Genomic DNA, 13,886 nt, shown 5'->3' with positions numbered 1-13,886 from the left:
GCCAGCACCGCTCACACACTAGTCCCCGGGTGCAGCCCCCAACCCCCGGGACACCCGGAGCAACAAAATGTAGATTCAGGCCACCAGGCCACGCCCCTACCTATGAAACCATGCCTCCTTTTTACCATTGCGCTGTTTATCTGCGCGCACTGCATTACAATCTCCCTCGCCACCTCTCTGGGTGTCACCAGTGATAGTGACACCTCTGCCATGCTTGTAGCAGCTGGTCCTAAGATCTACGCCTCAAGCCCTGAGTGTTTGCCCTTGTGACTTGTTGATCATCATAGCGAAGCAGATGCTTACAGAAAACTGCAGGGGCTTAGATTGAAAATAAAAAAAATTGATGGGTATAAGGTAGAGAGGAGCGGGTTCGGTTCTCCGAGAACCGAATTCCCCACGAACTCCACGTGGTTTACACTGGTCCGAGGCAGGCTCGGTTGTTCCCGCCTGACTTGGAAAACCTGAACAAGGGAAAATGTCATCATCCCGCTGTCAGATTCTCGTGAGATTCGGATTCCATATAAAGAGCTGCGCGTTGCTGCCATTTTTACTCGTGCATTGAAGAGAGAGCGGAGAGGACGTGGCTATGTTCTCTCAGTGGAAATCTCAATATCAGTGCTCAGTATCAGTGGTTACTTATTGCTGCTCAGTAATACTAGTAGTGTGTCTCTCCTGCTCAGTGTCAGTTCTCAGTAGTATCCTCATCAGTGCTCAGTATCACTGCTCATTGTCTTGTGCTGCATTGTGGTGCTCAGCATACTACAGTACATTACTAATAGTCCAGTGCTGCATCTTGCTGCTCAGTGTCAGTTCTAGTATCCTCATCAGTGCTCACTATCACTGCTCATTGCATTGTGGTGTTCTGTATACTACAGTAACATAGTAATATAGTATATATAGAGGAGCGGGTTCGGTTCTCCGAGAACCGAATTCCCGACGAACTCCACGTGGTTTACACTGGTCCGAGGCAGGCTCGGTTGTTCCCGCCTGACTCGGAAAACCTGAACAAGGGAAAATGTCATCATCCCGCTGTCGGATTCTCGCGAGATTCGGATTCCATATAAAGAGCTGCGCGTTGCCGCCATTTTTACTCGTGCATTGAAGAGAGAGCGGAGAGGACGTGGCTATGTTCTCTCAGTGGAAATCTCAATATCAGTGCTCAGTATCAGTGGTTACTTATTGCTGCTCAGTAATACTAGTAGTGTGTCTCTCCTGCTCAGTGTCAGTTCTCAGTAGTATCCTCATCAGTGCTCAGTATCACTGCTCATTGTCTTGTGCTGCATTGTGGTGCTCAGCATACTACAGTACATTACTAATATTCCAGTGCTGCATCTTGCTGCTCAGTGTCAGTTCTAGTATCCTCATCAGTGCTCACTATCACTGCTCATTACATTGTGGTGTTCTGTATACTACAGTAACATAGTAATATAGTAACATATAGTAACATAGTTTTTGAGGTTGAATAGAGGCAAATTGCCCATCGTGTTCAACCTGTTTTAAGTTGTGATGATTCTACATACTTGCTGAATAATGTTTTATGACTAGTTAGCTACTATAACTCATGTTACCCCCGGATTAACCATGTTGATATTTTAAGTATTATAACCTTGGATAGCTTTTTCATTCAGAAATGTATCCATTCCTTTTTTAAATCCAATTACAGAGTCCGCCATTACCACCTTCCCTGGCAGGGAATTCCACATCCTGATTGCCCTAACAGTGAAGATCATAGTATCTCACCTGGCAGGTAAGTAGGAGTTGGGCTAGAGCTGTGGAGGATTGCTGCTCGGGCACCCCCTGTCAAGTGAAGGAGATCCAACTGAGGCAGCACAAGGGAACTCTCGAAAGAAGAACAAGGCTAGAGGAAGATCTGAGACAAAGAAATCTGACTTTTACCAGAGCTGACCAGAGGAAAGCACAAACACAGTCCCCCACTACCACAAATAATGCAGTCGAGTTTCCCACATTTGGGGAAATCACAGGGGTCAGCATACCCAGAGTGCAATGAATGAACCTCACCCTGGGAGAACAATCTTCATGACCATGGTATCTCCTATGCAAAATAAGTATGATTTGGGATAGGGCTGGGGAGGGCCGCTGCTCAGGCACATCTCTGTCAAGAAAAGGAGATTCAACTGAGGCAGCACAAGGGAACTCTCATCTGGGGACAACAACTGCAGGGAGAACACATATTTTCAGATGAACATGGGAGGGCAGAAGGCTGCCTAATACTGAAGCACCCCCAAACAACAAACCAAATGCAACTACTAATGCAAGCATTCCTGGGGGAAGGCCTGCAGCAGACGGATTTGCATATGGTGATGTCATCCAAGCAGTGGGTCAAAGTTGGCTTCAACCCTCGTCTGCATATGAAAATAAAAAAGGGGTGTGCAGGGCATGGCGGCCTTTTGCGGCGCTTGGATGACCCCTAGTTCGCATTAAACACCTCCACCCTCCTTCGGTGTGGGGCTCATGTTGGCTATGCCCCAGCCCCTGAAGCATTCAAGCTGATTTCTTGCAGCAGCTGGGCACTGTAACAGCTCCAGAGCTGCTCTGTAAAGCAAGTAAAAGGGTGTGGGCCCTGCAGCACTACCTGTAGTTTGCATTGTGCGTTGGAAGGCACAAAGTAAGCAGACGGGGAAGTCAGGATAGTGCACAAGGGCATAGAAGGGAGCGGCTCAAGAAAAGAGAAATGGAAACAGACAGCAAACTAGGCTGGAGAGAGACCTGAGACAAAGAGATCTGAATTATACGAGAGCCGACCAGAGGAAACACAAATTATGTAATCAAGTGTCCCACATTTGGGGAAATCGTAGGAGCAGCACACCCAGAGTGCATTGGGTGAGCCTTGCCCTGGGAGAAGCACCTTCCTGATCATAGTATCTCACCTGGCAGGTAAGTAGGAGTTGGGCTAGAGCTGGGGAGGGTCGCTGTACGGGCACCCCCCTGTCAAGTGAAGGAGATCCAACTGAGGCAGCACAAGGAAACTCTCGAAAAAAGAACAAGGCTAGATGAAGATCTGAGACATAGAAATCTGACTTTTACCAGAGCTGACCAGAGGAAAGCACAAACACAGTCCCCCACTACAACAAATAATGCAGTCGAGTTTCCCACATTTGGGGAAATCACAGGGGTCAGCATACCCAGAATGCAATGAATGAACCTCACCCTGGGAGATCAATCTTCATGATAATGGTATCTTCTATGCAAAATAAGTATGATTTGGGATAGGGCTGGGGAGGGCCGCTGCTCAGGCACATCTCTGTCAAGTAAAGGAGATTCAACTGAGGCAGCACAAGGGAACTCTCATCTGGGGACAACAACTGCAGGGAGAACACATATTTTCAGATGAAAATGGGAGAGCAGAAGGCTGCCTAATACTGAAGCACCCCCAAACAACAAACCAAATGCAACAACTAGTACAAGCATTCCTGGGAAAAGGTCTGCAGAAGACGGATTTGCATACGGTGATGTCATCCAAGCAGTGGGCCAAAGTTGGCTGGAACCCTCATCTGCATATGAAAAGTGAAAAGGGGTATGCAGGGCATGGCGGCCTTTTGCGGTGCTTGGATGACCCTTAGTTTGCATTAAACACCTCCACCCTCCGTCGGTGTGGGGCTCATGTTGGCTATGCCCCAGCCCCTGAAGCATTCAAGCTGATTTCTTGCAGCAGCTGGGCACTGTAACAGCTCCAGAGCTGCTCTGTAAGGCAAGTAAAAGGGTGTGGGCCCTGCAGCACTACCTGTAGTTTGCATTGTGCATTGGAAGGCACAAAGTAAGCAGACAGGAGGAGATGTCAGGATAGTCCACAAGGGTATTGAAGGGAGGGGCTTAAGAAAAAAGAAGTGGAAACAGACAGCAAACTAGGCTGGAGAGAGACCTGAGACAAAGAGATCTGAATTATATGAGAGCCGACCAGGGGAAACACAAATTATGCAGTCAAGTTTCCCACATTTGGGGAAATCGCAGGGGCAGCACACCCAGAGTGCATTGGGTGAGCCTTGCCCTGGGAGAAGCACCTACATGATCATAGTATCTCACCTGGCAGGTAAGTAGGAGTTGGGCTAGAGCTGGGGAGGGTCGCTGCTCGGGCACCCCCCTGTCAAGTGAAGGAGATCCAACTGAGGCAGCACAAGGGAACTCTCGAAAGAAGAACAAGGCTAGAGGAAGATCTGAGACAAAGAAATCTGACTTTTACCAGAGCTGACCAGAGGAAAGCACAAACACAGTCCCCCACTACCACAAATAATGCAGTTGAGTTTCCCACATTTGGAGAAATCACAGGGGTCAGCATACCCAGAATGCAATGAATGAACCTAACCCTGGGAGAACAATCTTCATGACCATGGTATCTCCTATGCAAAATAAGTATGATTTGGGATAGGGCTGGGGAGGGCCGCTGCTCAGGCACATCTCTGTCAAGTAAAGGAGATTCAACTGAGGCAGCACAAGGGAACTCTCATCTGGGGACAACAACTGCAGGGAGAACACATATTTTCAGATGAACATGGGAGGGCAGAAGGCTGCCTAATACTGAAGCACCCCCAAACAACAAACCAAATGCAACAACTAGTAAAAGCATTCCTGGGAGAAGGTCTGCAGAAGACGGATTTGCATACGGTGATGTCATCCAAGCAGTGGGCCAAAGTTGGCTGGAACCCTCATCTGCATATGAAAAGAGAAAAGGGTTATGCAGGGCATGGCGGCCTTTTGCGGCGCTTGGATGACCCCTAGTTCGCATTAAACACCTCCATTCTCCTTCGGTGTGGGGCTCATGTTGGCTATGCCCCAGCCCCTGAAGTATTCAAGCTGATTTCTTGCAGCAGCTGGGCACTGTAACAGCTCCAGAGCTGCTCTGTAAGGCAAGTAAAAGGGTGTGGGCCCTGCAGCACTACCTGTAGTTCGCATTGTGCGTTGGAAGGCACAAAGTAAGCAGACGGGAGAAGTCAGGATAGTGCGCAAGGGCATAGAAGGGAGCGGCTCAAGAAAAGAGAAGTGGAAACAGGCAGCAAACTAGGCTGGAGAGAGACCTGAGACAAAGAGATCTAAATTATACGAGAGCCGACCAGGGGAAACACAAATTATGCAGTCAAGTGTCCCACATTTGGGGAAATCGCAGGAGCAGCACACCCAGAGTGCAATGGGTGAGCCTTGCCCTGGGAGAAGCACCTTCATGATCATAGTATCTCACCTGGCAGGTAAGTAGGAGTTGGGCTAGAGCTGGGGAGGGTTGCTGCTCGGGTACCCCCCTGTCAAGTGAAGGAGATCCAACTGAGGCAGCACAAGGGAACTCTCAAAGAAGAACAAGGCTAGAGGAAAATCTGAGACAAAGAAATCTGACTTTTACCAGAGCTGACCAGAGGAAAGCACAAACACAGTCCCCCACTACCACAAATAATGCAGTCGAGTTTCCCACATTTGGGGAAATCACAGGGGTCAGCATACCCAAAATGCAATGAATGAACCTCACCCTCGGAGAACAATCTTCATGACCATGGTATCTCCTATGCAAAATAAGTATGATTTGGGATAGGGCTGGGGAGGGCCGCTGCTCAGGCACATCTCTGTCAAGTAAAGGAGATTCAACTGAGGCAGCACAAGGGAACTCCCATCTGGGGACAACAACTGCAGGGAGAACACATATTTTCAGATGAACATGGGAGGGCAGAAGGCTGCCTAATACTGAAGCACCCCCAAACAACAAACCAAATGCAACAACTAGTACAAGCATTCCTGGGGGAAGTTCTGCAGAAGAGGGATTTGCATACGGTGATGTCATCCAAGCAGTGGGCCAAAGTTGGCTGGAACCCTCATCTGCATATGAAAAGAGAAAAGGGGTATGCAGGGCATGGCGGCCTTTTGCGGCGCTTGGATGACCCTTAGTTCGCATTAAACACCCCCACCCTCCTTCGGTGTGGGGCTCATGTTGGCTATGCCCCAGCCCCTGAAGCATTCAAGCTGATTTCTTGCAGCAGCTGGGCACTGTAACAGCTCCAGAGCTGCTCTGTACGGCAAGTAAAAGGGTGTGGGCCCTGCAGCACTACCTGTAGTTTGCATTGTGCATTGGAAGGCACTTAAGAATAGAGAAGAGGAAACAGACAGCAAACTAGGCTGGAGAGAGACCTGAGACAAAGAGATCTGAATTATACGAGAGCCGACCAGGGGAAACACAAATTATGCAGTCAAGTTTCCCACATTTGGGGAAATCGCAGGAGCAGCACACCCAGAGTGCAATGGGTGAGCCTTGCCCTGGGAGAAGCACCTACGTGATCATAGTATCTCACCTGGCAGGTAAGTAGGAGTTGGGCTAGAGCTGGGGAGGGTCGCTGCTCGGGTACCCCCCTGTCAAGTGAAGGAGATCCAACTGAGGCAGCACAAGGGAATTCTCGAAAGAAGAACAAGGCTAGAGGAAGATCTGAGACAAAGAAATCTGACTTTTACCTGAGCTGACCAGAGGAAAACACAAACACAGTCCCCCACTACCACAAATAATGCTGTCGAGTTTCACACATTTGGGGAAATCACAGGGGTCAGCATACCCAGAATGCAATGAATGAACCTCACACTGGGAGAATAATCTTCATGACCATGGTATCTCCTATGCAAAATAAGTATGATTTGGGATAGGGCTGGGGAGGGCCGCTGCTCAGGCACATCTCTGTCAAGTAAAGGAGATTCAACTGAGGCAGCATAAGGGAACTCTCATCTGGGGACAACAACTGCAGGGAGAACACATATTTTCAGATGAACATGGGAGGGCAGAAGGCTGCCTAATACTGAAGCACCCCCAAACAACAAACCAAATGCAACAACTAGTGCAAGCATTCCTGGGGGAAGGCCTGCAGCAGATGGATTTGCATATGGTGATGTCATCCAAGCAGTGGGTCAAAGTTGGCTTCAACCCTCGTCTGCATATGAAAAGAGAAAAGGGGCGTGCAGGGCATGGCGGCCTTTTGCGGCGCTTGGATGACCCCTAGTTCGCATTAAACACCTCCACCCTCCTTTGGTGTGGGGCTCATGTTGGCTATGCCCCAGCCCCTGAAGCATTCAAGCTGATTTCTTGCAGTAGCTGGGCACTGTAACAGCTCCAGAGCTGCTCTGTACGGCAAGTAAAAGGGTGTGGGCCCTGCAGCACTACCTGTAGTTTGCATTGTGCATTGGAAGGCACAAAGTAAGCAGACGGGAGAAGTAAGGATAGTGCGCAAGGCCATAGAATGGAGCGGCTTAAGAAAAGAGAAGTGGAAACAGACAGCAAACTAGGCTGGAGAGAGACCTGAGACAAAGAGATCTGAATTATACGAGAGCCGACCAGGGGAAACACAAATTATGCAGTCAAGTTTCCCACATTTGGGGAAATCGCAGGGGCAGCACATCCAGAGTGCAATGGGTGAGCCTTGCCCTGGGAGAAGCACCTTCATGATTATAGTATCTCACCTGGCAGGTAAGTAGAAGTTGGGCTAGAGCTGGGGAGGGTCGCTGCTCGGGCACCCCCCTGTCAAGTGAAGGAGATCCAACTGAGGCAGCACAAGGGAACTCTCGAAAGAAGAACAAGGCTAGAGGAAGAACTGAAACAAAGAAATCTGACTTTTACCAGAGCTGACCAGAGGAAAGCACAAACACAGTCCCCCACTACCACAAATAATGCAGTTGAGTTTCCCACATTTGGGGAAATCACAGGGGTCAGCATACCCAGAATGCAATGAATGAACCTCACCCTGGGAGAACAATCTTCAAGACCATGGTCTCTCCTATGCAAAATAAGTATGATTTGGGATAGGGCTGGGGAGGGCCGCTGCTCAGGCACATCTCTGTCAAGTAAAGGAGATTCAACTGAGGCAGCAAAAGGGAACTCTCATCTGGGGACAACAACTGCAGGGAGAACACATATTTTCAGATGAACATGGGAGGGCAGAAGGCTGCCTAATACTGAAGCACCCCCAAACAACAAACCAAATGCAACAACTAGTGCAAGCATTCCTGGGGGAAGGCCTGCAGCAGATGGATTTGCATATGGTGATGCCATCCAAGCAGTGGGTCAAAGTTGGCTTCAACCCTCGTCTGCATATGAAAAGAGAAAAGGGGCGTGCAGGGCATGGCGGCCTTTTGCGGCGCTTGGATGACCCCTAGTTCGCATTACACACCTCCACCCTCCTTCGGTGTGGGGCTCATGTTGGCTATGCCCCAGCCCCTGAAGCATTCAAGCTGATTTCTTGCAGCAGCTGGGCACTGTAACTGCTCCAGAGCTGCTCTGTAAGGCAAGTAAAAGGGTGTGGGCCCTGCAGCACTACCTGTAGTTTGCATTGTGCGTTGGAAGGCACGAAGTAAGCAGACGGGAGAAGTCAGGATAGTGCGCAAGGGCATAGAAGGGAGCGGCTCAAGAAAAGAGAAGTGGAAACAGACAGCAAACTAGGCTGGAGAGAGACCTGAGACAAAGAGATCTGAATTATACGAGAGCCGACCAAGGGAAACACAAATTATGCAGTCAAGTTTCCCACATTTGGGGAAATCACAGTTGCAGCACAACCAGAGTGCAATGGGTGAGCCTTGCCCTGGGAGAAGCACCTTCATGATCATAGTATCTCACCTGGCAGGTAAGTAGGAGTTGGGCTAGAGCTGGGGAGGGTCGCTGCTCGGGCACCCCCCTGTCAAGTGAAAGAGATCCAACTGAGGCAGCACAGGGGAACTCTCGAAAGAAGAACAAGGCTAGAGGAAGATCTGAGATAAAGAAATCTGATTTTAACCAGAGCTGACCAGAGGAAAGCACAAACACAGTCCCCCACTACCACAAATAATGCAGTCGAGTTTCCCACATTTGGGGAAATCACAGGGGTCAGCATACCCAGAATGCAATGAATGAACCTCACCCTGGGAGAACAATCTTCATGACCATGGTATCGCCTATGCAAAATAAGTATGATTTGGGATAGGGCTGGGGAGGGCCGCTGCCCAGGCACATCTCTGTCAAGTAAAGGAGATTCAACTGAGGCAGCACAAGGGAACTCTCATCTGGGGACAACAACTGCAGGGAGAACACATATTTTCAGATGAACATGGGAGAGCAGAAGGCTGCCTAATACTGAAGCACCCCCAAACAACAAACCAAATGCAACAACTAGTGCAAGCATTCCTGGGGGAAGGCCTGCAGCAGATGGATTTGCATATGGTGATGTCATGCAAACAGTGGGTCAAAGTTGGCTTCAACACTCGTCTGCATATGAAAAGAGACAAGGGGCGTGCAGGGCATGGCGGCCTTTTGCGGCGCTTGGATGACCCCTAGTTCGCATTACACACCTCCACCCTCCTTCGGTGTGGGGCTCATGTTGGCTATTCCCCAGCCCCTGAAGCATTCAAGCTGATTTCTTGCAGCAGCTGGGCACTGTAACTGCTCCAGAGACGCTCTGTAAGGCAAGTAAAAGGGTGTGGGTCCTGCAGCACTACCTGTAGTTTGCATTGTGCGTTGGAAGGCACGAAGTAAGCAGACGGGAGAAGTCAGGATAGTGCGCAAGGGCATAGAAGGGAGCGGCTCAAGAAAAGAGAAGTAGAAACAGACAGCAAACTAGGCTGGAGAGAGACCTGAGACAAAGAGATCTGAATTATACGAGAGCCGACCAGGGGAAACACAAATTATGCAGTCAAGTTTCCCACATTTGGGGAAATCGCAGAAGCAGCACACCCAGAGTGCAATGGGTGAGCCTTGCCCTGGGAGAAGCACCTTCATGATCATAGTATCTCACCTGGCAGGTAAGTAGGAGTTGGGCTAGAGCTGGGGAGGGTCGCTGCTCGAGCATCCCCCTGTCAAGTAAAGGAGATTCAACTGAGGCAGCACAAGGGAACTCTCATCTGGGGACAACAACTGCAGGGAGAACACATATTTTCAGATAAAAATCTTGGTCATGCTCTGGTTTCTCTTCAGAACGAACAAATCTTTCGCCTTTTACTAAAGATTTCCGTGGAGAGGAGCAAAACCGAGTTTTATCTCAATTTTTGCATGCCCCATCTTTTTGGGGTTTCTTTTATCGGTTTAAAGATAGAATGAGTGTGCTTTAATGTAAGCTCATTTGCATAGAAATGACAGTAAATGTTTGTTTCTTTTCAAACAGAACTTTCTTGACCACACTAATTGTTTGAAAGATCTGGGAGCACATGGAAAAGAGTACAAACCATGTTTATAGCAAGGGGAAGCCTGGTGAGAAATCTGCTTTCTTTCATTCAAATTGGGTGCTCACTTTGAGCTGAATGAGAACTGCTGGCATGGCACTCAGGCGACAGGTGGAATCTTGGTCATGCTCTGGTTTCTCTTCAGAACTAACAAATATTTTGCCTTTTATTAAAGATTTCCGTGGAGAGGAGCAAAACTGAGTTTTATCTCAATTTTTGCATGCCCCATATTATTGGGGTTTCTTTTATCAGTTTAAAGACAGAACGAGTGTGCTTTCTTGTTAGCTTTAATGTAAGTTTATTTGCATAACAATGACAGTAAATGTTTGTTTCTTTTCAAACAGAACTTTCTTGACCATGCTACTTGCTTGAAAGATCTGGGAGCACATGGAAAACAGTACAAACCATGCAGTATCACAAGAGCCTTTATTTGATCTTTCATGAAGATAGAGCAGAATTGAGGACACGTCAACAATTTCTGCCGAAGGTGGTTCATCTTTCCACATGGTGCCTTTGGCCACTGACACCTTCGTTGAGTCAAAGTCTCTGGCTGTGGTCAGAACTTTGAAAATTTATGTCACCAGAACGGTTCAGATTAGGAAAACAGAGGCTCTGTTTGTCCTGTATGCTCCCAACATGATTGGGTGTCCTGCTTCCATGCAGACCATTATGCGCTGGATCTGTGGTAAGATTCAGCATGCTCATTCCACGGCAGGATTGCCGTTACTGAATTAGGTGAAGACCCATTCTACTAGAAAGGTGGGTTCATCCTGGGCAGCTGGTCGGGGAGTCTCGGCATTGCAACTTTGCCGAGCAGCTATTTAGTAAACACTTTTGCTAAGTTTTACAAGTTTGATACCTTGGCTGATGATAACCTCAAGTTGGGTCATTCGGTGCTGCAGAGTCGTACGCACTCTCCCACCCGTTCAAGAGCTTTGGTATAACCCCATGGTTCTTAATGTGACCCCAGCATCCTCTAGTTCGTATGAGAAAATAGGATTTTAATACCTACCGGTAAATCCTTTTCTCTTAGTACTTAGAGGATGCTGGGCACCCGTCCCAGTCCATACTGTGTCTGCAGTTATTACTTGTGGTTATACACATGTTGTGTTACGGTTCTGGTCAGCTTTTTGCTGCAATTGTTCATGCCGTTGGCTTGTGTTCTGTTGAATGCCACGTTCTGCGGCATGCTTAAGGTGTGAGCTGGTAAGATGCTCACCTTAGTTTAACAATAAATCCTTTCCTCGAAATGTCCGTCTCCCTGGGCACAGTTCCTATAACTGGAGTCTGGAGGAGGGGCATAGAGGGAGGAGCCAGTTCACACCCTTTGAAAGTCTTAAAGTGCCCATGTCTCTTGCGGATCCCGTCTATACCCCATGGTTCTTAATGTGACCCCAGCATCCTCTACGGACTAAGAGAAAAGGATGCCCTTGTGTACTATCCTGACTTCTCCTCCCGTCTGCTTACTTTGTGCCTTCCAACGCACAATGCGAACTACAGGTGGTGCTGCAGGGCCCACACCATTTTACTTGCCTTACAGAGCAGCTCTGGAGCTGTTACAGTGCCCAGCTGCTGCAAGAAATCAGCATGAATGCTTCAGGGGATGGGGCATGGCCAACATGAGCCCCACACCAAAGGAGGGTGGGGGTGTTTAATGCGAACTAGGGGTCATCCAAGCACTGCAAAAGGCCGCCATGCCCTGCATGCCCCTTTTCTCTTTTTATATGCAGATGAGGGTTCCAGCCAACTTTGGCCCACTGCTTGGATGACATCACCGTATGCAAATCCGTCTGCTGCAGACCTTCCCCCAGGAATGCTTGTACTAGTTGTTGGATATGGTTTGATATTTGATGGTGCTTCAGTATTAGGCAGCCTTCCGCCCTCCCATGTTCATCTGAAAAGATGTGGTCTCCCTGCAGTTGTTGTCCCCAGACGAGAGTTCCCTTGTGCTTCCTCAGTTGAATCTCCTTAACTTGACGGGGGAGGGGCTGCCCGAGCTGCCACCCTCCCCAGCCCTATCCCAACTCATACTTATTTTACATATTAGATCTCTTGATCATGAAGATTGTTCTCACAGGGTGAGGTTCATCCATTATATTTTAAAATAGGAAGGTACAAATTACATATTTGAATTGCATCTATGTGCTGGATTCAAATGTCCCCCCCCCTTCCTTTCTCAATTGTGCCCGTCAGCAGCTATTCTAAGGTTGCTGCCAATGGGTGTGACATATTAATTTCTTCTGTGGGGTACACTGGACTCCACAAGGATTCACATTGGGGTGTAGAGTAGGATCTTGATCTGAGGCACCAACCGGCTCAAAGCTTTTGACTGTTCCCAAGAAGCTCAGTGCATTCTCCTCTATAACCCCGCTTCCATGAACAGGGAGCTCAGTTTGTAGTTGGTGCCTTCAGTAGCAGGCCAATTAACAGGGGCCTGCCTCAGGCAGCCTATTCTTAGCTATTAATTTTGACAAGAAAAGAAGAACTTGTTTTATGAGAATCTACAAGGGCTGCAGCAGGCTAGGTCTAATAGACATCTTTACTGCAGCTTCATCACTCCCAGTGGCGCTATATACTCCCGTGCCCTGGTTGCTGGGTCACTGCAGCGGAGGCTCCGGTTTCATCCTAAGGTCAGTCACACACACACCACCCTTCCGGATCACGAGGCCGCTGATGAAGGGGAGCGAGGCCGTAGGGGGTGGGCCGTGTGCGCACTGCGGTGGACACTTATTACTGGGCAGCCGCTCCACTAGCCACCAGGTACAGTTAAGGAGCACAGGTCTGGGGGTTTTTCTCCTATATTAACCCAATTTTGTACTGCCCGCAGCGCATTGTGATAGGTAATAGGGCCTGATTCAGGTTGGATTGCAATCACAATAAGCGATCCAACTGCAAAAATTGCTAAGAGCATACGCATGTGCCTGCATTTTCTGCGGCACCCCGCAGAGAATGTGATCGCCTCTGCCTGTCAATCGGGGCGGGGAAGGGGGGGAGAGGTGGGTCAGCAACACTCCATTTCCAAGTCAGGGATGGAGCGGTGCGGGGGCAAGGCTTCAAAATGGGGTCTGCAACGGAGGAGACACAGGGGGCGTGGTCACAGCGGCTGTATGACATCACATTCAGCCGCTGTGATCACAAAAATGGTGGCGGCTTCCTGCGCGCACATACAGTCTGCACCAGCAGGAGCCTACACCATTTTTTATGATCACGCTGAACTGCAGTGCGACTGCAATTACAGCATGGTCAAGAAGGGAGGCGTCATGCTGGGTGGCCATGCCCTGTCACTGTGCAGGAGCCAGCACCGCTCACACACTAGTCCCCGGGTGCAGCCCCCAACCCCCGGGACACCCGGAGCAACAAAATGTAGATTCAGGCCACCAGGCCACGCCCCTACCTATGAAACCATGCCTCCTTTTTACCATTGCGCTGCTTATCTGCGCGCACTGCATTACAATCTCCCTCGCCACCTCTCTGGGTGTCACCAGTGATAGTGACACCTCTGCCATGCTTGTAGCAGCTGGTCCTAAGATCTACGCCTCAAACCCTGAGTGTTTGCCCTTGTGACTTGTTGATCATCATAGCGAAGCAGATGCTTACAGAAAACTGCAGGGGCTTAGATTGAAAATAAAAAAATTGATGGGTATAAGGTAGAGAGGAGCGGGTTCGGTTCTCCGAGAACCGAATTCCCCACGAACTCCACGTGGTTTACACTGGTCCGAGGCAGGCTC

General features: G+C 49.1%; 14 non-coding genes and 2 pseudogenes across 14 annotated transcripts; 2 read left to right on the top strand and 14 right to left on the bottom strand.

The window, feature by feature from the left end:
- Window positions 1-1,906: 1,906 nt before the first annotated feature.
- LOC135016528 (U1 spliceosomal RNA) lies at window positions 1,907-2,070 on the bottom strand. The gene has a single exon (XR_010214613.1). It is a non-coding gene; the product is annotated as a U1 spliceosomal RNA (small nuclear RNA).
- A 670-nt stretch (window positions 2,071-2,740) lies between these two features.
- On the bottom strand, window positions 2,741-2,903 carry LOC135016463 (U1 spliceosomal RNA). The gene has a single exon (XR_010214561.1). It is a non-coding gene; the product is annotated as a U1 spliceosomal RNA (small nuclear RNA).
- Window positions 2,904-3,055: 152 nt separating this feature from the next.
- On the bottom strand, window positions 3,056-3,219 carry LOC135016270 (U1 spliceosomal RNA). Its single transcript, XR_010214405.1, has one exon. It is a non-coding gene; the product is annotated as a U1 spliceosomal RNA (small nuclear RNA).
- Window positions 3,220-3,914: 695 nt separating this feature from the next.
- LOC135016441 (U1 spliceosomal RNA) lies at window positions 3,915-4,056 on the bottom strand (annotated as a pseudogene).
- A 152-nt stretch (window positions 4,057-4,208) lies between these two features.
- LOC135016216 (U1 spliceosomal RNA) lies at window positions 4,209-4,372 on the bottom strand. The gene has a single exon (XR_010214351.1). It is a non-coding gene; the product is annotated as a U1 spliceosomal RNA (small nuclear RNA).
- Window positions 4,373-5,064: 692 nt separating this feature from the next.
- On the bottom strand, window positions 5,065-5,206 carry LOC135016386 (U1 spliceosomal RNA; annotated as a pseudogene).
- A 151-nt stretch (window positions 5,207-5,357) lies between these two features.
- On the bottom strand, window positions 5,358-5,521 carry LOC135016163 (U1 spliceosomal RNA). Its single transcript, XR_010214300.1, has one exon. It is a non-coding gene; the product is annotated as a U1 spliceosomal RNA (small nuclear RNA).
- A 615-nt stretch (window positions 5,522-6,136) lies between these two features.
- Window positions 6,137-6,299, bottom strand: LOC135016380 (U1 spliceosomal RNA). Its single transcript, XR_010214513.1, has one exon. It is a non-coding gene; the product is annotated as a U1 spliceosomal RNA (small nuclear RNA).
- A 152-nt stretch (window positions 6,300-6,451) lies between these two features.
- Window positions 6,452-6,615, bottom strand: LOC135016289 (U1 spliceosomal RNA). The gene has a single exon (XR_010214424.1). It is a non-coding gene; the product is annotated as a U1 spliceosomal RNA (small nuclear RNA).
- Window positions 6,616-7,286: 671 nt separating this feature from the next.
- LOC135016427 (U1 spliceosomal RNA) lies at window positions 7,287-7,449 on the bottom strand. The gene has a single exon (XR_010214539.1). It is a non-coding gene; the product is annotated as a U1 spliceosomal RNA (small nuclear RNA).
- A 152-nt stretch (window positions 7,450-7,601) lies between these two features.
- Window positions 7,602-7,765, bottom strand: LOC135016166 (U1 spliceosomal RNA). The gene has a single exon (XR_010214303.1). It is a non-coding gene; the product is annotated as a U1 spliceosomal RNA (small nuclear RNA).
- A 671-nt stretch (window positions 7,766-8,436) lies between these two features.
- On the bottom strand, window positions 8,437-8,599 carry LOC135016464 (U1 spliceosomal RNA). The gene has a single exon (XR_010214562.1). It is a non-coding gene; the product is annotated as a U1 spliceosomal RNA (small nuclear RNA).
- A 152-nt stretch (window positions 8,600-8,751) lies between these two features.
- LOC135016211 (U1 spliceosomal RNA) lies at window positions 8,752-8,915 on the bottom strand. The gene has a single exon (XR_010214346.1). It is a non-coding gene; the product is annotated as a U1 spliceosomal RNA (small nuclear RNA).
- A 671-nt stretch (window positions 8,916-9,586) lies between these two features.
- LOC135016371 (U1 spliceosomal RNA) lies at window positions 9,587-9,749 on the bottom strand. Its single transcript, XR_010214503.1, has one exon. It is a non-coding gene; the product is annotated as a U1 spliceosomal RNA (small nuclear RNA).
- Window positions 9,750-9,893: 144 nt separating this feature from the next.
- Window positions 9,894-10,009, top strand: LOC135016489 (U5 spliceosomal RNA). Its single transcript, XR_010214573.1, has one exon. It is a non-coding gene; the product is annotated as a U5 spliceosomal RNA (small nuclear RNA).
- Window positions 10,010-10,283: 274 nt separating this feature from the next.
- LOC135016515 (U5 spliceosomal RNA) lies at window positions 10,284-10,399 on the top strand. The gene has a single exon (XR_010214600.1). It is a non-coding gene; the product is annotated as a U5 spliceosomal RNA (small nuclear RNA).
- The last annotated feature ends 3,487 nt before the right edge of the window (window positions 10,400-13,886 follow it).

This window comes from Pseudophryne corroboree, unplaced genomic scaffold (assembly GCF_028390025.1).
Source record: "Pseudophryne corroboree isolate aPseCor3 unplaced genomic scaffold, aPseCor3.hap2 scaffold_299, whole genome shotgun sequence".
Classification (NCBI taxonomy): domain Eukaryota; kingdom Metazoa; phylum Chordata; class Amphibia; order Anura; family Myobatrachidae; genus Pseudophryne; species Pseudophryne corroboree.
This window is presented reverse-complemented; position numbering and strand designations above follow the sequence as displayed.